The sequence below is a fragment of the Nicotiana tabacum genome, chromosome 19 (genome assembly GCF_000715075.1).
Source record: "Nicotiana tabacum cultivar K326 chromosome 19, ASM71507v2, whole genome shotgun sequence".
Lineage (NCBI taxonomy): Eukaryota > Viridiplantae > Streptophyta > Magnoliopsida > Solanales > Solanaceae > Nicotiana > Nicotiana tabacum.
This window is the reverse complement of record NC_134098.1, coordinates 88,470,357-88,498,140: the sequence shown is the minus strand read 5'-3', so window position 1 is coordinate 88,498,140 and position 27,784 is coordinate 88,470,357. Positions and strand designations below refer to the sequence as shown.

General features: G+C 39.1%; 1 pseudogene; it reads right to left on the bottom strand.

Moving 5' to 3' along the window:
- Positions 1-9,779: 9,779 nt before the first annotated feature.
- LOC107809870 (cysteine--tRNA ligase, chloroplastic/mitochondrial-like) lies at positions 9,780-23,612 on the bottom strand (annotated as a pseudogene).
- Between the last annotated feature and the right edge of the window lie 4,172 nt (positions 23,613-27,784).

Here is a 27,784-nt window from a genome sequence, read left to right as displayed (position 1 = left end):
TGACAATTTAGACACCAAGCTACATAAGCAACTATATCCTTCTTCATCCTCCTCTACCAATAATGCTGTCGCAAGTCCTGATACATCTTGGCGGCGCCCGGATGAATAGATTACCGGGAACTGTAGGCCTCCTCTAGCATCAACTCACGAAGTTACATTAGGCACACAAACACGACCCTGCATCCTCAAAACTCCTTCATCTCCGACCGTAACCTGCTTGGCATCACCGTGCCGCACCATGTCCCTAAGGAAAAGCAAATGAGGGTCATCGTACCGCCGATCTCTGATACGCTCAAACAAAGAAGACCGAGCAATTGTACAAGCTAGAACACGTCTAGGCTCTGAAATATCGAACCTCACAAACTGGTTGGCAAAAGTCCGAACATCTAAGCCAAACAGCCTCTTACCGACTGGAATGAACGCAAGGCTGCCCATACTCACTGCCTTTCTACTCAATGTGTCGGCCACCACATTGGCCTTTCCGGGGTGGTACAAAATAGTGATATCATAGTCTTTCAACAGCTCCAACAACCTCCTCTGCCTCAAATTGAGATCCTTTTGCTTGAACAAATACTGAAGGCTCCGATGATCCGTGAAAACCTCACACGACACACCATTAAGATAGTGCCTCCAAATCTTTAGTGCATGAACAATGGCTGCCAACTCTAAGTCATGGACAACGTAATTCTTTTCATGAACCTTCAATTGTCGCGACGCATATGCGATCACCCAGCCCTCCTACATCAATACCGCACCAAGCCCTACACGGGATGCATCATAATATACTGTATAAGATCCTAAACCTGTGGGTAACACCAACACCGGCGATGTAGTCAAAGCAGTATTAAGCTTCTGAAAGCTCGCCTCACACTCGTCCGACCATATGAACGGGGCACCCTTCTGGGTCAACTTGGTCAACGGGGCTGCTATAGATGAAAACCCCTCCATAAATCGATAGTAATAGCCTGCCAATCCCAAGAAACTATGGATCTCTGTGGCTAAAGTAGGCCTAGGCCAATTCTGAACGGCCTCAATCTTCTTAGGATCCACCTGAATACCCTCTACAGATACAACGTGCCCCAAGAAAGAGACTGAGTCCAACCAAAACTCGCATTTTGAAAACTTAGCATACAACTGGCTGTCTCTTAGCGTCTGAAGTACGATCCAAAGATGCTGCTCATGCTCCTCTCGGTTGCGGGAGTAGATCAAGATATCATCAATAAACACAATCACAAAAGAATCCAGATAAGGCTTGAACACCCGGTTCATCAAATCCATAAATGCTGCTGGGGCATTTGTCAAGCCAAATGACATCACCAGGAACTCATAATGCCCATAACGAGTCCGAAAAGCTATCTTAGGGACATCAGATGCCCTAATCCTCAACTGATGATAGCCAAATCGCAAATCAATCTTCGAAAACACTTGGTACCCTGAAATTGATCAAATAAATCATCAACCCTCGGCAATGGATATTTGTTCTTGATGGTGACCTTGTTCAACTGCCGGTAATCAATGCACATCCTCATCGAACCATCCTTAATTCTTCACAAATAGCACAGGCGCACCCCAGGGCGAGACACTGGGCCTAATAAAGCCCTTATCAAGCAAGTCTTGCAACTGCTCTTTCAACTCTTTCAACTCTAGCGGGGCCATATGATATGGCAAAATAGAAATGGGTTAAGTGCCCGAAACCAAATCAATACAGAAGTCAATATCCCTATCGGGTGGAATCCCCGGCAGGTCTACAGAAAACACCTCTGGAAACTCACAAACGACGGGTACTGAATCCATGGCAGGAACCTTCGTACTAGAATTGCGGACATAAGCCAAATAAGCTAGACAACCCTTCTCGACCATACGCCGAGCCTTCATATAAGAAATAATCCTGATGGTAGAATGACCAAGAGTCCCTCTCCACTCTAATCGAGGCAACCCCGACAAGGCTAAGGTCACTGTCTTAGCGTGATAGTCCAATATAGCATGATAAGGTGACAACCAATCCATCCCCAAAATAACATCAAAATCAACCATATCGAGAAATATGAGATCTACACAAGTCACAAGGCTCCCAATGGTAATCATACACGAACGATAAACGCGATCTACAACAATAGTATCTCCCACAGGGGTGGACACATACACGGGAGCACTCAAAGAATCACAAGGCAAAACCAAATATGAGGCAACATAGGATGACACATACGAATAAGTAGAACCCGGATCAAATAGAACTGAAGCATCTCTACTGCAAACTGAAACAGTACTTGTGATAACAATGTCAGATGACTCAGCCTCAGGCCTGGTTGGAAAAGCATAACACCGGGGCTAGGCCCACCACCATGAACTACGTCTCTGGGATGGCCTCTAGCTTACTGGTCTCCACCTCTAATGGCCTGACCTCCACCTCTAACAGTCTGGCCCCTACCTCTAGCTGCCTGACCCCTTCCTCTGGCTAGCTGAGCAAGTGGTGCAGCAACTGGTGCTGGAACCATGGCATCAGAACCCTGATGCTGTGAGCTGCCTGATGTCTGAGGGCAAAATCTAGCAATGTGTCTCGAATCACCACAAGTATAGCAAGACCTCAGCTGCTGTGACTGCTGGCCGTGAAACTGACCCTGTCGACCTGAGTAACTACCTTGAAAACTCTGGAGCGGAGGTGCACTAATAGGGGCTGGTGGTGCCCTGTAGGCTAGCTAGTCGGAATAATGCATCTGAGGGCCACGACCATCGGAGGCACCGTGGGATGCCTGGAATGCTGAATGAAACGGCCTAGATGGCCTCTGCAATAAGTACCTCGGCCTCCAGAGGAGGCTCCACTGAATCCACCGGAGTGATGAGGCCTCTTATCAGACCCCTGACCACTCCCCTAAGCTAAAACCATCTCGACTCGCCTGGCAACATTGGCAGCTGCTTGAAAAATAATCTCACTCCCAGTCTCCTTAGCCATCTGCAATCTGATAGGCTGAGCAAGTACATCAATAAACCTTCTCACCCTCTCTCTCTCTCGGTAGGAAGCAGAAGAAAATCATGACGGGCCAACTCCACAAAACGGGTCTCATACTGAGTAACAGTCATACTCCCCTGTAGGAGACGCTCGAACTGACGGCGGTGCTCCTCTCTCAGTGTGATATGGAGAAACTTCTCTAGAAAGAGCTGGGAGAAATGGTCCCAAGTAAGAGCAAACGACCCCGCTGGTCTGGTCAACAAATAATCTCTCCACCATTTCTTGGCGGAACCAGTCATCTGAAATGTAGCAAAATCGACCCCATTGGTCTCCCCTATACCCATGTTCCGTAGCACCTCATGACAGCTGTCAACATACTCCTGAGGATCCTCTGAAGGAGCACCTCTGAAGTGAACCGTGAAGAGCTTGGTAAACCTGTCCAATCTCCATAAAGCCTCAGAAGACATAACTGACCCATCACTGGTCTGTGCCGCAACAACCGGCTGAATTACTCTGATTGGATGAGCGGATGGAGTATGATACTGGGGAGCCATCTGCTCCGGAGTGTGAGTAGCAGGAGTCTGGGCTCCTCCTCCAGCCTGAGAGACGACTGGTGCCATGGGAAATGCGCCAGTCTGGGCCACACTTTCCATAAGGCCCACCAAACTGACCAAAGCGTCTTGAAGCACTGGGGTGGCAATGAACCCCTCCAGAATCTGAGCTGGTCTGACAGGCACAGCCTGGGCTGGAACCTCCTCATCAAACTCTACCTGAGGCTTCACCGTTGGTGCCGCTGCTCGGGCTCTGGGCTGAGCCCTACCCCTGCCTCGGCCTCTGGCACGGCCTTGGCCTCGACCTCTGCCCCTCGTAGGAGCTGCCACTGGAGGCTCTGGCTGCTGCTCGGCTGAAGATGCGGTATGTGTTCTCGCCATCTACGAGAGAATAAGAGTAGAAGAGTTCAATTAGCATTGTGAGAACAAAATCGCTTGACAGAGAAGAATAGAAGTGAAATTTGTTCCTAAACTTCATATCCTCTGGGAGATAAGTACAGACGTCTCCGTACCGATTTCCCAGACTCTACTAAGCTCGCTCGTGAATTGTGAGACCTAGGCAACCTAGTGCTCTGATACCAACTTGTCACAACCCGGAATTTCTACCGTCGGGACCGTGATGAGGCCTAACATTTCACCTACTAGGCAAGCTAACATTAGATAATCATTAAACCAATCCTTTTTCCATTTAGTAAATAACAACAACTTAGCTAAGATGAAATATAGTGAGTGTGGAATAATATAAAAACTACATTAATTACTACCACCCGGATTTGGAGTAACAACTCACGAGCTACTATGATTTACTACAAACAGAGTCTGAAAAAGAAAAATACACTGTTTTGGAGTAAGGAAACAGTAAATGATAAAACTAGGAAGAGACTTTAGGGTCTGCGGACGCCAGTAAATCTATCTTGGGTCTCCTGACAGTAAATCCAAGCTGCTAAGCCTCACGATCAGCTAGGACCGGTACCAAAATCTGTACAAGAAGTGCAGAGTGCAGTATCAATACAACCGACCCCATGTACTGGTAAGTGTCGAGCCTAACCTCGACGAAGTAGTGACGAGGCTATGACAAGACACCCATATAATAAACTTGTGCAGATAACAGTATATGTACAAGAAAACAACAGTAACAACTAAACATATACTATTGGGAGGGGGAACATGTTAAAGGGGCACATGATATAGAAGATGCAACGAAAATGATAACCAGAATAGTCAACATGCTTTTAACCAATGAAAAACAACTAAACACAATGAAGAAAATTTCACGGCATCACCCTTCGTGCTTTTACTCTCAGCCTCACAATATAAATCAATAGATACTACACAACATCACCGTTCGTGCATTAACTCTCATAACATGGCACAACATCACCCTTCGTGTATTTACACTCATAATATGGCACGACATCACCCTTCGTGCATTAACACTCACAATATGGCACGACATCACCCTTCGTGTATTAACACTCATAATATGGCACGACATCACCCTTCATGCATTAATACTCTCCCTTACCATAATGCAATTAACAAATAATAACATGGAGATAGAATAACAAGTACAAGCCTTACTTCGACATTTGGTTCCACAATACAAACCTCAGCTTCGAAATCAATACTCAATTATCACCAGAAAATCCGTAAACATGATAAAAATGATCAATTTAACAAATACTAGTCTAAACATGGATAACATAAACACAGGAAGCTATAATTGCAAGAAACCAAGCCCCCACCTGCATGCTTTAACCCGACTATACGTTGTTCCCCAGCATCTAAACATGTAGCAAATAGATAAAACAAGTCCTACTCCCTTAAGTCAGGGTTAGACACAACACTTACCTCGCTCCAAAGTCCACTCAATGCTCAATTACCTCTTTTCCTCTAGAATTCACCTCCGAACCATTCGTATCTATCCACAAATGACTCAATAATAGCAAATATTGCTAAATAAATCAATTACAATGCATAAATTTAGGTTCTCCAAACTTTCTCCCAAAAAGTAAAAAACCGACCCCGGGCCCGCTTGGTCAAAACCCGAGGTTCGGACCAAAATCTATTTACCCATTCAACCCCGAGCCCGGATATATAATTGGTTTTGGAATCCGACCTCAATTTGAGGTCTAAATCCCCAAATTTCAAAATCCCTAGTTTCTACCCAAAACCCCCCAATTCTACCATGAACACTCTAGATTTTAGGTTGAAAATTCATGAAATGTAATGGGTAATTGAAAGAAAGTAGTTTGGAATCACTTACCAACAAATTGGAGAAGAAAATGTCTCTTGAGAATTGCCTCTAAGTCTTCTAGTTTTGAAATTTTTGAAAGAATGGCAATTTCCCGTGTTTGATTCTGTTTTAAGTCACAGGCGTCAGGCCTTCTTCGCTTTCGCGAAGGGCTTGCCGCGTTCGCAAAAGGCAGCGGCCCAAAAGGCCTAACCGTTCGCGAGTCCAACTATGCGTTCGCGAAGGCTGCTCCCCCTGCCTTTTGCGTTCGCGAGCCAGTGCTCGCGTTCGCGTAGAAGAACCACTGTCCCCCCCCCCCCAGGTCCCTAACGCTATGCGTTCGCGAGATGTTGGTCGTGTTCGCGAAGGGTAAAACCCCCACTGCTCCTCGTTCGCGACAAAGCTTACGTGTTCGCAAAGAATAAAATCCACACAGCTCCAGTTCACTTTTCGCGTTCGCGAGAGTACCTTCATGAACGCGAAGAAGGAAATCAAAAAACACTGAAGCTCAAGAAAAACCAGATTTTTTACTAAGTTCAATTCACCCCGTAGCCTATCCGAAACTCACCTGAGCCCTCGGGGCTCCAAACCAAACATGCACACAAGTCCTAAAATATCATACGAACTTGCTCGCGCGATCAAATCGCCAAAATAATACCTAGAACTAAGAATTTAGCACCAAATCGAATGAAATTTTCAAGAAAGCTTTAAAACCTCTATTTTCACAACCGGACGTCCGAATCACGTCAAACCAATTCTGTTTCTCACAAAATTTCACAGACAAGTCTTAAATATCACAATGAACATGTAACGGGATCCGAAACCAAAATATGGGCCTGATACTAACAAGATCAAACATTAACCAAATTCTTAAAATCATTAGATTTTCAGTCTTTAAATTTTCAACAAAAATTCATATCTCGAGTTAGGGACCTCAGAATTCGATTCCGAGCATACGCCCAGGTCCCATATTTTTATACGGATCCACCGGGACTGTCAAAATACGAGTCCAAGTCCGTTTACTCAAAACGTTGACCAAAATCAACTCAAATGGTTTTCAAAGCAAAATTTCATATTTTTCACAGTTTTTAACATAAAAGCTTTCCGGACCGCGCACGTAACTCGAGGAGGGTAAAAATGAGATTTTTAAGGCTTCAGATCACAGAATTAAGTTTTAAAATATAAGATGACCTATTAGGTCATCACACTAGGAGGAATCTCTTCATCTTGCCATTCCCAATAGGAATATTTTTCATCCTAAAAACCAAAAATAAATAAAATAAATTTACAAGCAAATCGAAATAATTACAAGCTAAATAATTACAACTCAGTTTATTCTATATCAATTTACTTAGACCCCTATTTGAAAATACCAAACTAAATAACGCAGCAAATAAACTCAATCATAGATACAAACATTCAAATGAACGGCAATGACTTCATTAAATCCTAGTAGCTCAAAGGAGTGGAATCATAACAAAAGACAACAAAAGACAAATGTCGGAATGTTCTAGTAGCTCAAAGGGGTCGAATAGGAGGTGTCGTTGTGGACTTGTTGCCAATTATTTCATGGCATGGACTCCTTTAAATGCTGGGAGAAAGTTTTTCAAGTGCCCGAAGTATGAGGTAAGTAAACTTTTTGATGGATTCTTTTAATTATTCCGATTTGCTTGTAAATTTATTTTATTTATTTTTGGTTTTTAGGATAAAAAATTTTCCTATTGGGAATGGCAAGATAAAGAGCTTCCTCCTAGAGTTTCAAATCTCATATGCAGTTTAAAGAAGGAAAATGAAGCTCTAATCCGTGAAAAAAATGCTCTCCAAAGGAAAGTTGCCGATCTTGAGAATGTTATGATGCTCGTCGATCATGGAGGAATAGAAGCCTTGGAATTGAAAAGAAATATTCAAATGAAGAAAGTGACTGATTTAGAGTACTCAGTTGTGCTTGATGCTAAATTTCGGAAGAAGATGTGGATTTTCATGTGTGTGATATTGGGATGCTTTGTTCTGTTCTTTGGATCAGGAGGGAAATGATATGTAATGTTAGTGTTATTGTGGCTTAATTGTTGTCTTTTGTTATGTAATGAAGCATTATATTTTTGTACAAGGATTTAATGAAGTCATTGCCGTTCACTTAAATGTTTGTATCTATGATTGAGTTTATTTGCTGTGATAATTAGTTTGGTGTTGTCAAATAGGTCTAAGTAAACCAATATGGAGTTGTGAAAGTGTTTGAGAAATGACTATTATAACTGACTCATATATGCCCCTGTACAATTCGAACTGGATCTAACTTGCCCTCACAGATACCTGTGATTTTTTTAATCAGGTTTTGGATTTTTAAAATGCAAAAATATATTCCACGTGGCTTTATAAATCTCCCGTTAGTGATGGAGGGAAAATATGAGCCCATTTATTGACGGCAAGGACAGATTAGAGACCAACCTTTAATGGACGGCTAGCCTGTCGTATTTCATATAGTAAATGGGCATTTTAGGCCCTTTTCTGTTTATACAATGATTTTCCGACATGAAAGGCAATGGAGAAGAAAAAGGTGGCTTCTTTTTCAGGTGTGAAAAGTAGTGGTGGAGGAATAGGTCTCAGATCAGACGAATACACTCAGATGTGATATACAAAGAAGGAGAAGAAGTCATGGATTTTTGCATCTTGTTATATCCAGACCTAGTGACGTCTCCGATCTTCCTCCTCCATTGTTTTCGCTGCCAGTAATGGATTGATCGCAACTTTGTGATTTCAGATCTGGATATGACGGTGGGTGGTGACGATGTTTAAAGGTGATTTGCGGTGAATAGGGTATATGGCGGAGGGTGGTGATGTGTGGAGAAGAGAGAAAGAGGCACATGTTTAGTTGGGATCCGTAGAACTCCGCCGGAGAAGACACTCGGCAGTGATTTCTCTACTGCCGAGGGAGAAGAGAGAGGGAAAATGAGACAGAGTTGAGGGAGAAGAGAGAAAGAGGGTTGATATAAAAGACTATACGGTGGAATAACTCTGTGTATTTGGTATTAGCTATGAAAAATAAATAAATTAAAAGGTAGCTATGATCCATTAATAGCTCTTAGATTTAGCTATGGGAAGTAAAGTTTCCTATTAACTTATAACTTATAAGGATGAAATGCATTCTAGGCCAAATGAAGTAAATATCTGCTGCAGAATGCGCATCGTCCTTCTACATATCCAGATCCAATCCTGAGGAGAAGTCATTGGCCTTTATCCCCTGTACTGTTGGCAATATTAAGCACAATCTATAAGAACCATCCAATTATGTTCCTCTCTCTTATTACAAACTTGTTCCCGAGAAATTATGGTACTGAGGGACCTCTCTCATTATAAGTTTCGTCTTTCATGTGGAACGCGGAACGCGAAAATTAGTGTTCGGATGCCAACTGAACCACTTCCTAAGAATAAATAGTAGTCACGAGGTCAGAATTTGAACTATAGTGTCAACGAGTTCGAATTCAAAAATACTAATTTGTGTGCCTAGTTGATACTTCTTTATTCCCCCGGAAACTATTTGAAGGCAAAAAGTTACCGGCGACAATCTAATGAGAGATCAATCCACCTTCCTATTGTTCCTTTCATGTTCACTCAATTCTACTATTCTATAAGTGATGGTATAGCAGCTCTCTATCAACATGCTATCTTGACGATTAGGGGCATTTCTGTTATTTCTAGGAATTTTGTGCTTTAGTTATGTTGTACTAAGCGCAATAGTGTGCACCTTCTATGGGCCCACCAGAACTTTCATTTCATGTGCTTTGTCAACAAACGTACTCTAACGTGAGCGTATGGAATCATCAGTAGAAAAAAATACCAATACTAACTGAATATCAAGTGAAAAAGTTCAATACTTCAACATCTTTGAAATAGAAGTTAAGAGTCATTCATCTCATTGACATGAATAAAAATAAGGCTTTGTGGAATTAAGTTCACTAACATTCCTCATTATAACATCAACTGTAGTTTTCTCTAGTTCTTTAGCTGTACAGACTATTTTATCTGTGAAATTGGCAGAGTGAGAGTAAAATTATTGTCCAGATCTTACAAAAGGCCTCCAACCTATTTGTGTTCCGGTATCCATTAAAGCAACTCCCTTGACTAGTAAATCACTTCTAATCTGATCGTTTCTTGGAAACTCCTCATTTTCCTTGCTAGTGCTCTTTCCTCTATTGCACGCAAAATATCTCCCTCCGTCAACTCAGCTATTTTCAATGCTCTCTCTTTAAACTGCTGCAAAACCTCAGCACAAGTTGAATCAACAACTAGCAATCTAAGGACATCCAACACTGCCTTCACTTCTCTCCCGAGCTCAGTTAGGGACACGATTAGAACAACTAATTCATGTTGTAGCTGTTGCATATGCTCATTCTTTAGCTTGTTCAAACAAGTATTCATAAGTTTAAGGGCTTCTTGAAGAGCATCATTTAAAAGTGTAGGCGTACGCAAATCATCAACAAGTTCTATCTCCAACTCATTACGCAGCTTCTTGATGCATTTCTCGGCCTCACAGCTAACACGCACAACCACCCCCTTTAGTACTTTGGACGGCGACAAAGCTTCTTCACAATCATGTAATGTCTGATAAATGTGGAACACAGAATCTGAGGTAATTTCTATGTGTGATATTGAGTAATTAACATGAGAACGGTAGTGCGTCTCCAACAACAAGTACCTCAAAGCAAGGGGATGGTACAATGGAGTAACGTCACGTATAATGAAGAAGTTCCCTAATGATTTTGACATCTTCGTACCATTATTGGTAACAAAACCATTATGCATCCAGTAGTTGACATTACTCTACGGGCCATAAACAGTGCAACTCTGGGCGATCTCATTCTCATGGTGTGGAAAAATCAAGTCCATTCCACCACCATGTATATCAAAAGAATGTTGATACAAACTAAGGGTCCACCAAACTTATATAGAGAACTAGGTTCTCTATTAGTTTTCACAGAACACACTCACACAACTGTAAGTAAATAACACAATAGAGCTTTACGTGGAAAAATCCAGCTCACGGGATTAAAAACCACGACCTACCCTTGTAGGATTTCAACTTCGCCACTGAGCAAATTTCAGATTACAAACTATTGTAACCTAGGAATTAACCTCTTAATCCCTCACTAACTTGTAATAACTCTATTACAAGACCCTTTGTAATAACTCCATTACAAGGCTTACAACTCGACTAACTCTATCCAAGAGACAAATACATGGTTTATGATTTTACAAAAGTTTCCTACACAATGATTCTAACTAAGCTAAGTAGGAATTACAAGTTAATCACTTTGACAAAGGTGCTACACAACTAAGGATATATGATGACTCAATTCAGGAAATTGGTCCTTCGTTATGTTGCGCTTTGTTCTTGATGCCTTGAATGTCACTTGCAGGTTGGCAATACACTTGAGAGAGAGCCTGATGAATTTTAGAGTATGCCAGTGTAATGTTTTGCCTTTGCTTCATGTTAATATTACATAAGTGACATCACTTGAATGATGCAAGCATGTTTGGTACAAAGGCATTCCCCATAAAGTGACTGCTCACTGTTTACACTATTGCGTGTGTGTAGAGGAACAATTGTAGTCACTTTACAGTCGTGGGGAGTTAACTGGTACTGTCAGCAAGGGAACTGATGTCGATCTATTCCCTCTGTTATTTCTTGGACTTTGAATGTTAGAGCATGTCCCAGACTTGAGACTTGTTGATCTTGAGCACTCAGAGGATGTGGAATAGGTTCCCCATCTGGTTCTCAATAATAAGTTTGTTAAATCATCAAAACATAGCAAGATACATAACTTATCAAATGTGTTAAATAGTAAGCACTCATTTCAGTGCAATCAATATGCTAACCTGGTCTTCCACGACCCCAAGGGTTGTCCCAACTTGGTTCACCATGTATTGGTAAAAATAAATATTACACGTGGAGTTAATTATGTGGTTGACACTGCAAGGCACGTGGATCATTAGAAAAGCGACAGCTGGAGAGGAGCACTAAAAGAGACACGAGTCGCAGCAGATACGAACAAATCACCCACGAGGTGAAAAGAAATGGTTGCTCGAGTCTCTTTAAGTTATATGAAGAGGCACCGGTGGAATGAGCCAAGACAGTAAAAAGGGGTAGATTCATGGATCTTCAATTAATGAGCGTGGATGATTACAAATGTTACAGAATCTTCACGGACAGTTACAATTACCAATTATAACGTTCATTAATGTCATTAATGCTCATAATGACTCGGTCTTAAAAGGGAAAAGACGTTGTACTTGAAGATCTCTATATAAGGGAAAGAAATGTCATTTGTACAGACACGTTCTGATTATTATTGGAATATAATTGCTTTCTTGTGCTTTCTATTGATTACTTTATCATTTTTATTCTAATTTCCTTTCTTATTTCTGAGAGAATATTGAATTTCTTGATTATCAGTAACCCGAGTACTTCTAAAAATAGGCTTTAACCGAGAATCTAATTCTTTGGTTAAACAATTTGGTTCCGTTACCGAGAATCTGATAATCTTCTCTTACTTTCGAAATCACTCTCTCTCAACTGAATCATGTCAAATGTCAATGACAACAACCAGCAGGTGGAAGGAACTCCAGTTCCATCACCTCAAGGAACCCCACGCAATTCAAGGAAAGCATCACCAGAAAGATCCACTACTCATAAAAATGAATAACATGGAAATGAACAAACTGTCGAGCAGGATGTTGTGAAGCAGTTAATTGCTGAGTACGTGAATGATGCTCTCCAGGCTTTCGTGAGGGGACTACCAGCTGTGCCACCCACACCTCCACCAAATAATACTGCAACTGTGGAAATTCCATGATCAGGGTTGGCTAATTTTGCAAGCGGAGGAACTCCCAACGAGTCACGTGATGGGAGACTAGGTACACCTAATAATTCTGATTTATAAACTTTAATACTAACCTTGCAGAAACAGGTGAAAGAACAAAACGACCATATTGAGCAAATACCCGGCGTACCACATGTGATCAAAGGAGTTGATTTTGACAAATATTCACAATAACCATGGAAACCAAGCGCAACTCCATTACCAATTCCCAAAAAGTTCAAAATGCCTGACATCTCAAAATACGATGGAACAACCGATCCACGTGACCACATTACTGCATTCACCACGGGAGTAAAAGGCAATAATTTAACCAAGAAGGAGATTGAATATGTGCTGGTCAAAAAGTTTGGTGAAACACTTACTAAAGGAGCGTTAACATGGTACTCTTTTTTACTTGAAAATTCTACTGACTCTTTTGTTGAGCTTGCAGATCTATTTATAAAAGCACACTTGGGTGCACAAAAAGTTGAAAAGAGAATGAAGGATATATTCAAAGTAAAGCAAGGAGATACAGAATTGCTTCGAGAGTTCGTAGACAGATTCCAACGTGAAAGAATGTTGCTACTAAGAGTACCTGACAATTGGGCAGCCATGGCATTTGCAAGCAATTTAAACAAGAAAAGTTCACAAGCTACGAGGAGGCTTAAAAAGAGCCTACGAGAATTTCCTGCCACGACATGGAATGATGTCTATAATAGGTACAGTACCAAGTTACGGATCAAAGAAGATATCGTAGCTCAATCAAGGGTTGAAGAAAAAATAGTTTTGAGGCGGCCAGAATCTGAGAAGAGGTCCGGTAAGAATAGGTACGAGCCATATATGGGACCTTCAGGGCGAGAAGCTCATTCCAAATTCGAAAACGTGCAGGCTGATCACAGGTTCGCAAATAGAGATTCAGGTTCGTCATCGTCGAGATTCAAAAAAGATCGAGGTGAACGTAACAGAGATGTTAATACAAACGCAAGGATTGGGGACTACAATTTTAACGTGAGTACCTCCGAGTTGGTCACTGTTTTAAGAAGCATGGGGGATAAGGTACGATGGCCTAAAGAGATGAGATCAAATCCAAATAGGAGAAACCCAGACTTTTGGTGCGAATTCCATAATGATCACGACCATAGAACATCGGACTGCAGATTATTACAAGGTGAGGTGGAACATTTATTGAAGCAGGGCTATCTGACAGAATTGTTCAGTGAGAAAGGCAAACAAGCTTACATGAAAAATAGGCAAGAGCCCCCAAAACCTTCGTCAGAGAATAGTAAATGTGATAAACAGCGGAGAAGAAGTCAACGACGTAACCTATACAACCGCAATAAAAACAACAAAGTTCACAATAACTCACGGGAAGCGAACTCGTCAAACTCTGGAAGACGAAAACATAACCTTTGATGATGCAGATGTCGATGGATTAATGATTCCTTGCAACGATGCACTGGTAATATCTTTACTTATACATAATACTAATGTAAAACAAGTTTTGATTGACCCAGGTAGCTCTGTGAATATCATTCTATTACGAGTGGTGAATGAAATGCTGATGGGCGATCGTGTAGTTCCAAAAGCATGTTCCTTATCTGGATTTGATAACTCAATCGTTATTACAAAGGGTGAGATTGAACTAAGCACATGCGCAGAAGAGGTCATCAAAGAAATAAAATTTCAAGTGATAGACACGGATATGGCCTATAATGTGATTCTTCGGAGGCCGTGGATTCATGATATGGATGATGTGCCATCCACATTACATCAAGTTATCAAATTCCCTTCAAAATAGGGAATTTAACAGATTTGAGGAGATCAACAAACTTAAAGGAGCATCAATTCGGTGATACAGCCAAGTGAAAAAGATACGAATGCAAGTCAAAAAGATACGAGTGCAAGTCAAAAAGATGCGGGTGCAAGTGAGAAAAATGCGGTAAATTAAATTTCAACAGAAATTGTATCAAAACAAACAGACGTGGACTCAAGACTAGATGTAATTCAAGAGCCAGAGGAGAACGAAAATATTAAAACAACGATTAAGGAGGTTGAAGCGGTTCCACTATTCGAACAATGGCCAGATCGAAAAATTCATATCGGAGCAAGGTTAAACCCAGATAGGAGAGGTAAGTTAATCGAATATTTAAAAGCTAACGCGAATTGTTTTGCATGGTCCCATTCAGATATGACAGGTATACCTCCGAAGTTGATGACTCATAAATTAAATGAAGATCCATCATTCATACCTGTCAAACAAAAGAAGAGGAAGCAAGGATCATTCAAAAATCAAGTGATCGATAAAGATGGGGACTTATTGTTACAAAGTCATGCCTTTTGGCTTGAAAAATGCTGGAGCCACATATCAGAGGTTGGTGACCAAGATGTACCAAGAACACCTGGGGAAGACGATGGAAGTGTACATTGATGATATGTTGGTTAAATCTACACAAGCGGAAGATCATTTTCAACATCTTTCAACTACCTTCGAGATCCTCCGCAGATATAATATGAAACTAAACCCAGAAAAGTGCGCTTTTGGCGTAGCTTCAGGTAAGTTTCTAGGCTTTCTCGTATCTAATAGAGGAATTGAAGTAAATCCTGCATAGATTAAAGCTATTGAAGAAATACCTGATATACTCACAAGCAAAAAAGGGGTACAAAAATTGACAGGTAGGATTGCAGCTTTGGGAAGATTCATTTCAAGATCTCCAGAGAAAAGCGTTAAATTCTTTTCAGTATTGAAGAAGCAAAATCAGTTTGAATGGACTGAGGAATGCCGACAAGCCCTCAAATATTTGAAGGCATACTTAACAAATCCTCCCCTACTGTCTAAACCAAGGGATGGAGAAAGACTATTTGTATATCTTGCAGTTGCAGAAGCAGCTGTAAGTGCAGTTTTAGTAAGGTAGGACAAAGGTAAACAATCTCCTATTTATTATGTTAGTAAATATTTATTAGATGCTGAAACTAGATATCCTCATCTAGAGAAACTAGCTTTAGCATTAGTCACGACAGCTAGGAAATTGAGACCATATTTTCAATGCCATCCTATCTCCGTAGTAACTGCATATCCATTAAGGAATATTTTGCATAAACAAGAATTGTCAGGCAGACTAGCCAAGTGGGCAATAGAACTAAGTGAATATGACACTATTTATCAACTTAGAACAACAATAAAGTTTCAAGTTTTAGCAGATTTCGTCAGATTTTAATATAAAATTAATTTCTGAAGTAGAAAAGGAATTACAAATTTTTATTGGAGATAATCCATGTACATGGACTTTATTTACTGATGGCTCTTCAAATGTCAAAGGAGCCGGTTTAGGTATTGTCTTAATCCCACCCTCAGGTGAAAGTATAAGACAAGCAATTAAATGTTACCCTATTACTAACAATGAAGCAGAGTGTGAAGCTGTAATTGTAGGTTTGGAACTAGCACGAGAACTCTCCATAGAGAAAATCATGATTAAAAGTGACTCTCAACTGGTAGTCAATCAGATGCAGGGGACTTACACTGCTAGAGAGGCATGAATGCAACAATACTTGGAAAAGGCACGAGAACTGGTCAGGCAATTCTAGTCATGGAAGATCGTGCAAATACCCACGGAAGAAAACGCAGAAGCAGACGCGTTGGCTAACCTTTCTTCAGTTGCAGAAGTAACGAGTGAAGAAAATGCTATTGTAATACATTTATTTCATTTAGCACTTGACCAGGATAAATATGAGGTAATCTTTAATAATTTAACCTGGGATTGGAGAAACGAGATTGTTAATTTTTTGCAGTACAGGATCGTACCTGAAGGCAAGAAAGAATCTCAAGTGTTTCGACGAAAAGCTGCTCGTTACTGCCTAATTCAAGATAATTTATATCGAAAAATATTTGGCGGGCCTTTAGCAAGGTGCCTTGGACCCAATCAAACGGAGTACATGATGAGGGAAGTACATGAAAGACATTGCGAAAATCACGCGGGTGGAAGATCTTTAGTTAAAACACTAATCAGGGCAGGATACTACTAGCCTAAAATGGAAGAAGATGCGAAAAATTTTGTAGCCAAATGTGATAAGTGTCAACGATATGCCAACAATATGCATCGACCTGCAGAGTTATTAGATACAGTTATTTCCCCACATCCATTTATAAAATGGGGAATGGATATAGTAGGGCCTTTACCACAAGCTAAAGGAAAGGTACGGTTCTTATTAGTGTTAACAGATTACTTTTCAAATGGGTAGAGGCAGGAGCTTTCAAACAGGTACGAGAAAAGGAGGTGAAAGACTTCATTTGGCGAAACATTATATGCCGGTTTGGAGTTCCAAAAGAAATCGTATGTGATAATGGCCCACAATTTAAAGGCTCAAAAATCACGGGGTTCTTTCAAAGTTGGCAAATCAAATGAATAACCTCTTCACTTTATCATCCAGTGGCAAATGGACAAGCTGAGTCAACAAATAATATTATCATCAATAATTTGAAGAAGAGACTAGAAACATCAAAAGGGAATTGGCCTGAAGAATTACCAGGAGTGGTATGGGCTTATAGAACCACAACAAAAAAGCCACGGGAGAAACTCCATTTTCTCTTGTGTACGGTTCAGAAGTTTTAATCCCAGTTGAAATAGGAGAACCAAGCACGAGATTCACATTGGCAACAGAAAAGTCGAACAATGAGGAATTAAGAACAAACTTGGACTTACTCGAACAAAGAAGAGAAGCAGCTTTAATACGTATGTCAGCACAAAAGAAAATCATAGAACGATACTACAATAGAAAGGCTCACCTCAGGTACTTCAAAATTAGGGACTTCATTCTTAAAAAGGTTTTCCAATCAATGAAAACAACCGTAGCAGGAAAGTTAAATTCAAATTGGGAAGGACCCTATAAAGTTTGAGGTATCGTCCATCACTACTAGAAATCCGGTAAAAACCGACCAAAAAAACCGACCAACGTTGGTCGGTAATGGCCAAAAACCGACCAAAACGCGACCATTTATGTGTGGACGGTATTTTTGTGGTCGGAAAGGCATACCGACCAAAGTTGGTCGGAAATTACCGACCAACTTTGGTCGGTCAATTAAATTCAAAAAACAATATTGCAAAAAAAAAACGACCAAAATTGGTCGGTATTTTAATTATGTAATAAAAAGATTCACCATCTGGGAATCGAACCGGGGTCTGGACTGTGGCAGGATACTATTCTACCACTAGACCATTGGTACATTTTATTTTAAGACTGTCTTTTATTTGATTTATACTCTTTAATTGTATTTTCGCACGAAAATAACCAACCAAAGTTGGTCGGTTTTATTAAAAAGTAAAATTATCGACCAAAGTTGGTCGGTTTTTTTAAGTGACCGGCCGAATTAACCGACCAATTTTGGTCGGTTTTTTTAATATTGATTTTTATTTATTTTAATTGAAAAACCGACCAAAGTTGGTCGGTTTCTTGAAACATAAATTTTGCGGGACTCAAAAATAGTTCCCTGCATTTTTGCGCCAAAGAAAACCGACAAAAGTTGGTCGGTTTCGTAAAAATAAAAAAACTGGTGGGTCGACTTTGGTCGGTTTTTGCCGAATTTCTAGTAGTGTTAGAAACCATGATTGGCAAGATTTTAGTTTTTACCCTCGAGTTGGAATGCTCTTCATTTAAAAAAATATTATTTCTGAGCAAAAGAAATACCCACGGTCAGGTATCGTTCAATTATGATTTTTGTTTTGTACAGTTAAAATTATACTAACAATTTTAGATGATAGGCAAAAAGCTAACCCACACCAAATGATGATATTAGACCTGAAAGACACGCAGAAGCAACACTATTCTCGGCCTAGGGTTACAACCTTTCTGATGAAAATATAAAGGGTTAAGCAGTCATCATCTAAATTATATATACCTCCGAGTCCCGTATATTTTTTCTTTTCAAGAAATGGACCACGTGGAAGGAATAATCAAGTGCTCGAGATTTCATACTTCAAAGCTCAAACACTTGGGGGATTATATATATATATATATATACTTCAAAGCTCAAATACTTGGGAGACTATATATATATAAGGAAGGCAAAGAAGACTGGAAAAGTCAGAATTCAAGTCAAGCCTATGGTCTACCCAACAAATCGAAAGTTAAGAGCAAAGTCAAGAGCCAAAAACGCAAGTCTGATTCAAAAACCTATGAAGAATATACTCGTGGATGTAAATTTCAAAATCTTACGAATGGAAATATTTAGTCATGGGTTGCAAGATATAATTTAGTCATGGGTTGCAAGATATACCCTTGAACTTTTTAAAATCTGTTGTAAAGAAAACAGTTACGAAAGAGTTATAGATGATACTTGAATACATGTAAAGTATTATACAATTTGAAAGTTCGAAAGATACAAAACTTCCTCAAAGTTATTCAAAGAAACGTGTGTGTTCCTATTTCTTCTTTCGTATGTTTACACCATTATGAAGTTGAGACGTCTTCTTCATTAAGTGTCATTTATAAAAGGGCCCTCTTTTATAAATCGTGCTTGTTTCAAAAAGTCACGAAGTACTAAAGCATTTTTAATGCATAACAAAAGAATAGTAAAGAAACTTGGAATAAAATATCATAGAAGTTGAACAAAAACTTAGAAGATGATATTATAATAGCTTGGTTAAAACTAAGTATGAACTTAGTTCCAACCTAATTGTCTTATACAAAAAACCCCAAAACGGACTAGGGATAAGATTTTCCAAAACATTACTCCCAAATGGGACCAGGGGTAAATCTCCAAATGTTCCACCAATACTAAAAAAACAAAGAAACATTTCAAACTTTTTAACTTTCAATATAGGGCAGAATCTGAATCGGTAGGATGAAGAGTGGCATCATCACCAGAAGGAAGAGCAACTTGAGCAGGAGAAGGTTGAACAACAGCCTCACCATGAGCGATTTCATCACCCTCGGGAATGTCAACCTCAGGTGAAGAAAAGCTTTGACTCTGCTGGGTCTTTTCAATCGTCTCTCTAATCTTTGCAATCTCAACATCTAAGTCAAAGCCTTCTCGGCTTACTTCCATTAACGTTTCGAGGCAAGTGTTCAAAAAAGCCCAACTAACATCAACAACGGCTTTATCTTCAAGGGCCTCATAATCTTTTTCTCACTGCTCAACCTCAGCTCTTAATTCATCCTTCTCATTCAAGGCAGCATCATATGAAGCCTGTAGGGGGCAAGAGATCTCTCTAAAAACTGAACCTTGTCTGAGGATACACGAAGATCTTCTTGAGTTTGCGTGAGCATTTGAACAAGCTCTCCAGAGTAAGCTTCTTTTTAGTTTAGTAAATCCTTTAAGCTCCTAATTTCTTCAGAAGCCGTGGAAAGCTGCTCAGCAAATGAAGACTCGAGAAGATTCTTGTCTTTGCCCACCTGATTGGATGAGGCTTTCTAAGGTGCACTTGCTGCTCTAAGGTGCACTTTTCTTCCTCTAAAACCTCCATCTCAAGTTGAAGTCCCTCGAACAGTTCTTTCCAGTTGTCCGCCTCAGTGTGATAATCATTCATCAACTGCTCTGTGTGGACGATCCTTTTCATCATCTCCGTTCCGATGAGATTGATCTACGCAATAAAAAGAGGAATGTGATACCAGTAAAACAGAAATCACGTAAAATAAAAAGACAAGGTTTATACCTTTAAAGACGAATGCGCAATATCATTTATCCACGTTAGAAAGCTGTGACTTTCCAGTTTTGACTTCTTAACTGGGCTAATCAGTGGTTTCAGCCATACATCAGCTTGGCCAAATTTCTTCAAAAGATTACCATCTTCAGGAATCTTAATGGTAACTTGTTTTATTGCCCTACTGTTACTGGAGGAACCAACTTTAACATGGGAAGTTGTAACAGTAGGGGCAGTCGAGGAAGTCAAAATAGCCACTGGCGGAACAGTGGTAATAGCAGCAGGAACGGGTAACTGAGGTCCAATCGGAGTAGAGGCATGAAAAGTGGCAAGAGGCGTTTCCTCAGATATAAAGCCAAAGCTTTCTTCGTCAAACCCACGAGAAAATAGATGTTCAGTAGAGTCACAGGGTGCAGCAGGCGTCTCTTCATTAGAATTCACTAAGGTAGCATTTTCAGGCTCGGACATGGGAACAGAACTAGGAGGGGGAGTAGCTTTGTCATCTAAAATGACCTGTCTCCTAGCTCGTGGCTTACGAACCAACGAGCCTTCGTCCCGTTCTTCTTTATCCTCAGAGTTCTGTGGTCTATCAGCTTTTCTTTTTGACTAAGAACTCAAGATTATCTCTTGAGCCTTTGATAGAGAGAGCCTCGAAACAGTGATTGAAGCAGCACTCACACCTCGAATGGGAAACCCTAACAAAGAAAGGGGTAATAAGTTCCAAAATAAACATGGAAGTAAGGAAGAAAGTGAAAGAGAAAGTTACTGTGAGTCTTAACTTTCCATCCAAATCTATTTGAAAGGTATTTCCAGGACCTTTCTTCCATAGGAGCAACGGTTAACAATTTCTCTACCCAACCACGTAGATCAGAAATCTCCTCAATAGTTCCCATGGTTGCTAAAAAAGAAAAGTAAAACAGTTACGAGATTACAAGTTCTTCACAAAAAAAGAAGAGAAATAAAATATTAAAAGAAAAACTTACGTGCAAAATTCCACTTCTCAGGGAAGGACATGTTCTCTTCACCTACTAACACACTTGTATGAGCAGCAACAAATCGGGCATACCAGCCACGATCTTTGTCGTCTTCAGGGCTAACCAAAACCCTCTTACTCCTCGCCACGAGAGTAAAAATCCCATGACGAAATAATTTGGGAGAGTAAAGATGAATCAGATGGTAAAAGGTGAAGGGTAAAGAAGCCAAATTTGACAAGTATCTAAGGCATGCCACAACCCTCCATACAATAGGACTAATTTGTCCTAAACACACATCGAAGAAACGACAAAACTCAATGATAACTGGATCAATAGGTGGCCTAAAACCTAATGTGAAGGGATATGTATACACAAAAGAAAAATCAGCTTTAAAGGAAGTGATCCGTTGATTTTCATGGGGGACCAGAATCGAGAAGTCAAATTTCCAATAGCAATCTCTCCGCACAATAGAAACTAAACCCTCAGTAATCTGGGAAGGGTAAATATCAACATGATCATGAGAAGTCATGGAAATGACCTGATTTTTAATTAATTCTCTATCAGTGACAAAGGAAAGTTCAGCGGGAATAATCTCGTCGACAGTAGGTTCACGAAGCGGTTCACTAGAATTCCTACTTCTAGAGGAAGATATATGTGAAGAAGAAGCCCTAGTTCTAGAAGATGATGGAGAAGTAGTACTGGGTTGAGAAGGAGAACCACGTATACACACTTACCCTAAACTACGTAACCTACCACCTCTCCTACTCCTGATAGGAGTGGAAGAAGGGGGAAGTTCATCTACTAAGACGACTTTTCGAGGATCAGAATTTGAAGAAGACATAGTTGTATGGGGAAGTAGTACATAATGAAGAACAAGAGTAAGTTGTGAATAAAGAACACTGAAGAAAGTTTTTCGTAAAAGCAAAGGCAAAGGATGTATTTATATGCAGAAGCAACCGTCATGTAAAGAGGGTAATGATGAAAACGTCATTATGAAAACAGTCACTTCATAACTGATGCAGCCGCAAAAAAGCCATAAAACCCGCTGAAGAGTTGCGAAACCAATCGATGACTGCCACGTGTCACATGCATTAAATGGAAGTGACATACGACGCATTGGTTCAGAGAAAGATGCAATGGTACGTGAGAAACGACGATAAAAATTCCCGCCATAAATATATCCACTTCCCAAATATTCAATTGCTGAATAATTAGTAAGTGGGGGGACTATCTGTATTGGTAAAAATAAATATTATACGTGGAGTTAATTATGTAGTTGACATGGCAAGGCACGTGGATCACTAGAAAAGCAACAGCTGGAGAGGAGCACTAAAAGAGACACGAGTCGCAGCAGATACGAACAAATCACCCACGAGGTGAAAAGAAATGGTTGCTCGAGTCTCTTTAAGTTATATGAAGAGGCACCGGTGGAATGAACCAAGACAGTAAAAAGGGCAGATTCATGGATCTTCAATTAATGAGCGTGGATGATTACAAACGTTACAGAATCTTCACGAACAGTTACGATTACCAATTATAACGTTTCATTAATGTCATTAATGCTCATAATGACTCGGTCTTAAAAGGAAAAAGACGTTGTACTTGAAGATCTCTATATAAGGGAAAGAAATATCATTTGTACAGACACGTTCTGATTATTATTGGAATATAATTACTTTCTTGTGCTTTCTATTGATTACTTTGTCATTTTTATTCTAATTTTCTTTCTTATTTCTAAGAGAATATTGAATTTTTTGATTATCAGTAACCCGAATACTTCTAAAAATAGGCTTTAACCGAGAATCTAATTCTTTGGTTAAACACACCAGGCTTTGCAGCTTTCCACAAGGCAAAATCAGCAGGATTCCGCTTTCTTGAATCAACTTCAACTCGTTTTCCAGCACTATTATCTTCTAATTTCGCACAGATAATAATGGACTATCGACAGAGAAATAGACATCTCCATCTATTGTGTATCCGCAACCATTGCTCATTATCTTAGATATCATATCCTTAATCTGCTCCATATGCTGATCAGTAACACGTGGCTGATGAGTGGGTGGGAGGACCTGAAGATCATCCATGTCTTTTAGAAACTCTTGGAGTTGGTTGTATCTAGCACTCAGAGCTGTTGGATCAACTTCTTCTCCAAGTTCTTTAGCCCGACGGATTACATTGTCATCTATATCAGTAAAGTTGCGCACACAAACAACATCATATCCCAAGTATTTGAGGTACCTGTAGGGAACATACGTAGGCACGGGCATGGCCCATGTGACTCAAATTGTAAGGAGTAACGCCACACACGTACATCTTAACCTTCCCAGGTTCCTTCGATTTGAAAGGCTTCTTTCTGCCTGCTCATCGTGTTGTAGATGTAAAATTACACCTTCTCCTTATTCGTATTCTTATCCATTGTTGATTCGCCCTTCAAAACCATATATATTTAGGGGTGGTGAAAGACTTATTCCTAGTCCGATCCATAGTGATTAGGTATATTAGGAGTGAATCCAACAGGAGTTAGGAATTCTTTTTTCCCTATATATCAAACAGAAAGCGAAAGCTTACCATCTATAGCAAAATTCTCTCAACAGAAATATTAATTTATTTCAAGCAAAAAATATACTCCCAATAATTTCTTTCTCTCATTGTGTTTGCTATATTATTGGTAGGTTACTAATATAATTTTATTAATAACAGTAAAAATTTATTACTCCATTGTTAAATAAAAGTAATGCACACATTGTTAAAGTTTTTTAAAGAAACACTAGTTGGTATGATATTGTTATATAGATTTTATACAGTTACATATTATTGGCGTACTAGTTTTTATTCATAATAAATTGGCTTACTCAATGATATACTATACTATTGCTGTATCACTATTATAATTTTGCATATACTAGTTGATGCCTCCAGCACAAGGGTGGTAAATAAGCAGGTTGGGCTAAAATTTTATTAAATTTAAATTCATAAAAAATGGATTTTATCTCAAAATTAACATATATTAGTCTAAATAAATATTATGGACTAGTATAATTGAGTTAATTATTTAAGGAAATTTTACCTCCTATAGCAAAGATATACACCCTATTTATTATAAATCAAAATTATTTTAAAATATTATTTTCTATAGCTACCTTTTATATTTTATAGCAAAATAAGTATTTTATGGTATATACTACCATTGAGGCATGAAATAAGGCATGAAATACGATATTTATGTTTTTTCTCTCTCTTAGACAGCTGGACATACCTATTTTTAAGGGATTGCCGTTACTGTATTCATGAATACATGGCGCGAATACATGTGAATACATGCGCGTACAACTGTATTCATAAATTCAACAACGCAAATACATGTGAATACATGTGTGTACAGCTGGATTGCCCTGATTTTAGGTGCTTTTTGTTGTTGTATTCATGAATATATGGCACAAATACATGTAAATACATGCGCGTACAGCTGGACTGCCCTGATTTTAGGCGCTTTTTACTGTTGTATTCATGAATACAGCAACGCGAATACATGTGAATACATGCGCGTATAGCTGGACTGCCCTGATTTTAGGCGCTTTTTACTGTTGTATTCATGAATACAGCAACGCAAATACATGTGAATACATGCGCGTATAGCTGGACTGCCATGATTTTAAGCGCTTTTTACTGTTGTATTCATGAATACATGGCGCGAATATATGCGCGTACAGCAGGATTGTCCTGATTTTAAGCGCTTTTTGTTGCTGTATTCATGAATACAGCAACGTGAATATATGTGAATACACTACTGTAACAACTGAATAGTAGCTATAAAAAGTAATTATGTATATGGTAGCTATAGGAAATTAATTTTCACTAAACAATAGTAGTTTCTGAAAATCCATCTTATTTTCACAATGTAAAATCCTTTTGTTTTTTCTTGTAAGACAACCAATGTCACGAGAAATCTTTACTTTTTCCGTATCTATTCTCTTTTATCTTGAATTTCCTTTTTGTAAGACACCATCAGCAACTCTTTCTGTGACTAAGATCACAACTAATTCGATTTCTTAGATATGGTAGTATTAACCTTGTTAATTATTGTAATTGATAAAAAATAAATGGAAATTTCAGAAAATCATTTAATTTGCAAGGGTAGTTTAGTCATACTAGGTATTTTTGTATAGAATTTAGTATTTTCTTAATGGGCGTGCCTAAAGCAAACTGGTCACTTGTTATGGAACGGAGGGAGTAGTCTTTAGTTCAATCCCCAACTAAAGTTTCATTTTCATTTTTCATTTTGATTTCATGTCGAACTAATATTTTGTTTTCTAAAAATGAAACTTTTCAAAGATAATAATATATGAGATCTATTCTTTTACTTTTAAGATTAGATTACCTCCTATTTTATTTTTAAATATTCTAAAGTGTATGATTGATCACAGTGTGATTTATAAAAAGAACAAATGTTTTGACCATATAAAACAATTCTATTTCATCATGAGATTATAAATTAAATTTCACCTTTCTGGACAAGGAATTACTCATATTTTTATTTGATTGAGCATAAGTGAAGGTTCACATATGTCCACCTTCAAGAGAGAATTTTGGGCACTCATATGGGTCGTAGTTGGGCACTATCATGCGTTAATTTGGGCTAGTAGTTTTTCATGGGTTACTTTGGGCTAGCCCAAATCAGCCCATCTACAAAATCACTCTAGCCCAAACCCATTAATATTTGGGCGAGTTGGACGGATTACATGGGTTTGGGCCTGTTTTGCCACCCCTACTCCAACAGTTCAAATGCTCAGTGTCAATGGCGTGCTGGATGCAAGCCACTTGTTTGTTTAATATCTTGACGGTATAGGTGCATTTGCTTTTTTCTTTGTCATTCTCTAACCTGCTTGAGTTGATTCTAAATCTTGAAATATAGAGCAATGGCATATTAGCCTTTGTTTCTAGTTGAGGTTTAGTGTATCTCTAAACGGCGCACTGGGTTCAAATATTTTAGGAATGCTAACAGATTTTGTCTATCGACCTATATTTGTTACACAAATATGCAGGCATATAGTTTTGTTTTTAAGAAATTAAAGAACATCTATATAAGAATTGAAAGCCAATTCAGGGAAGACATTCTTGAGTCACTATAAAATTCAAAGGACTTCCATTGGGAAAGAGCAGATTTATGCTGCACGTAATTACTGAGTTCATAAACCTAAGTGTTGGAGTCGTTACGTTTGCGCTCATCCATTACAAAAACCCATGCAAATATATCGTGTGTCAGTGCTATCCATCTTAATTACTCCTATTGTCACTGTAATTAATTGCTACAGATGCATAACATAAGAGTTTTTTGTTTTCCAAAATATGATAAACGAGTCCATTAGAGAGGATCGAGGAGCTTCTGAAATAGTGTTCTCATGTGGTATAGGATTCGGCAAAACCTTTGGCTTAGGCTTCACTTCAACTTCAACTTCATTTACACTGCAGACAATTATGGCATCCGGCTCATGGCTGCAAGGGTAAATCACGGTCAAGTCTCTTAATTATGGCTAAGTGAAATATATATGGAGTAAAAAGTTAAATTTCCACAATAAAAGAGCATGATAAAATGAGTCCAATCCTTACGGATTTTCTCCCTCTTCCATTCTGCTAAATGACAATGCTGCAACGTTTAAAGGGTATATATTTAGGGTACTGCGGTTGGACCAGTAAAGACAATCAGCATTTCAGTTAGTCAGATACAGAGTGATAGAGATCAAAACCAAGTTAATTAGTAACAAATATTTACCTGATACAACCTCTTTTTGTTTGCAGTTCGCATGCAAAAGGTTGTTACCCAAGATTATTATGATCAAGTCAACGGTGTGAAATCAAAAACATGTATCACTCATCAAAACAATAACAAACTGACTATAAATTGATAGGTACTTCCCTCAGAGTTCTTCAAGCGGATCTCTTTGAATCTCTAGATTTCCTTAGTTGATGCACTTGCACTTTTCCAGCTTGCACTTGTTCTTCGGTTTTACAAATACAAGTAGCAGACTAAAAATAAGCAGAGTCTACCAATTAAGCCTTTCAGAGCAACATATTTAAGTTGGTTGAAAAGTAGAACAAATCTAGCACACCAATATTCAATTTGACATAGAGTTAATATACTGAAATATCTAGCATATCCAGTCAAACATTATAATATCATCATCATTCATGCAACATGAAAATTTAAACCATACAACAGTAAAACATCCAGGTAAACATCAAAGTAAAATATCCAAGGAATCGTTGTTATTCCCGCCAATATTGCTGTATATGTAAATAATAATTCTGCAAAATATAAGTTATCGTAATGAAACAGTAAATAATTCGAGCCCACTGAATTCACAGTGTTTCCTTAAGGAATTTAATCCCCTCCTAGTACCCAAGGTAATGGATTATTTCCTCCCAAGATAGAACGAATAACACACTGGTGTAGCGGTACTTCAAACCCCAGTGTTTCAGCGAACACAAAGTTCGGTAGCAAATCACACTTACAGTTGCTTTGTTTGAAGTTAAAACAATGTAGAACGAAGGAGTAGAAACTCAGAAAATCGTATGGAAATACTGAGAGGA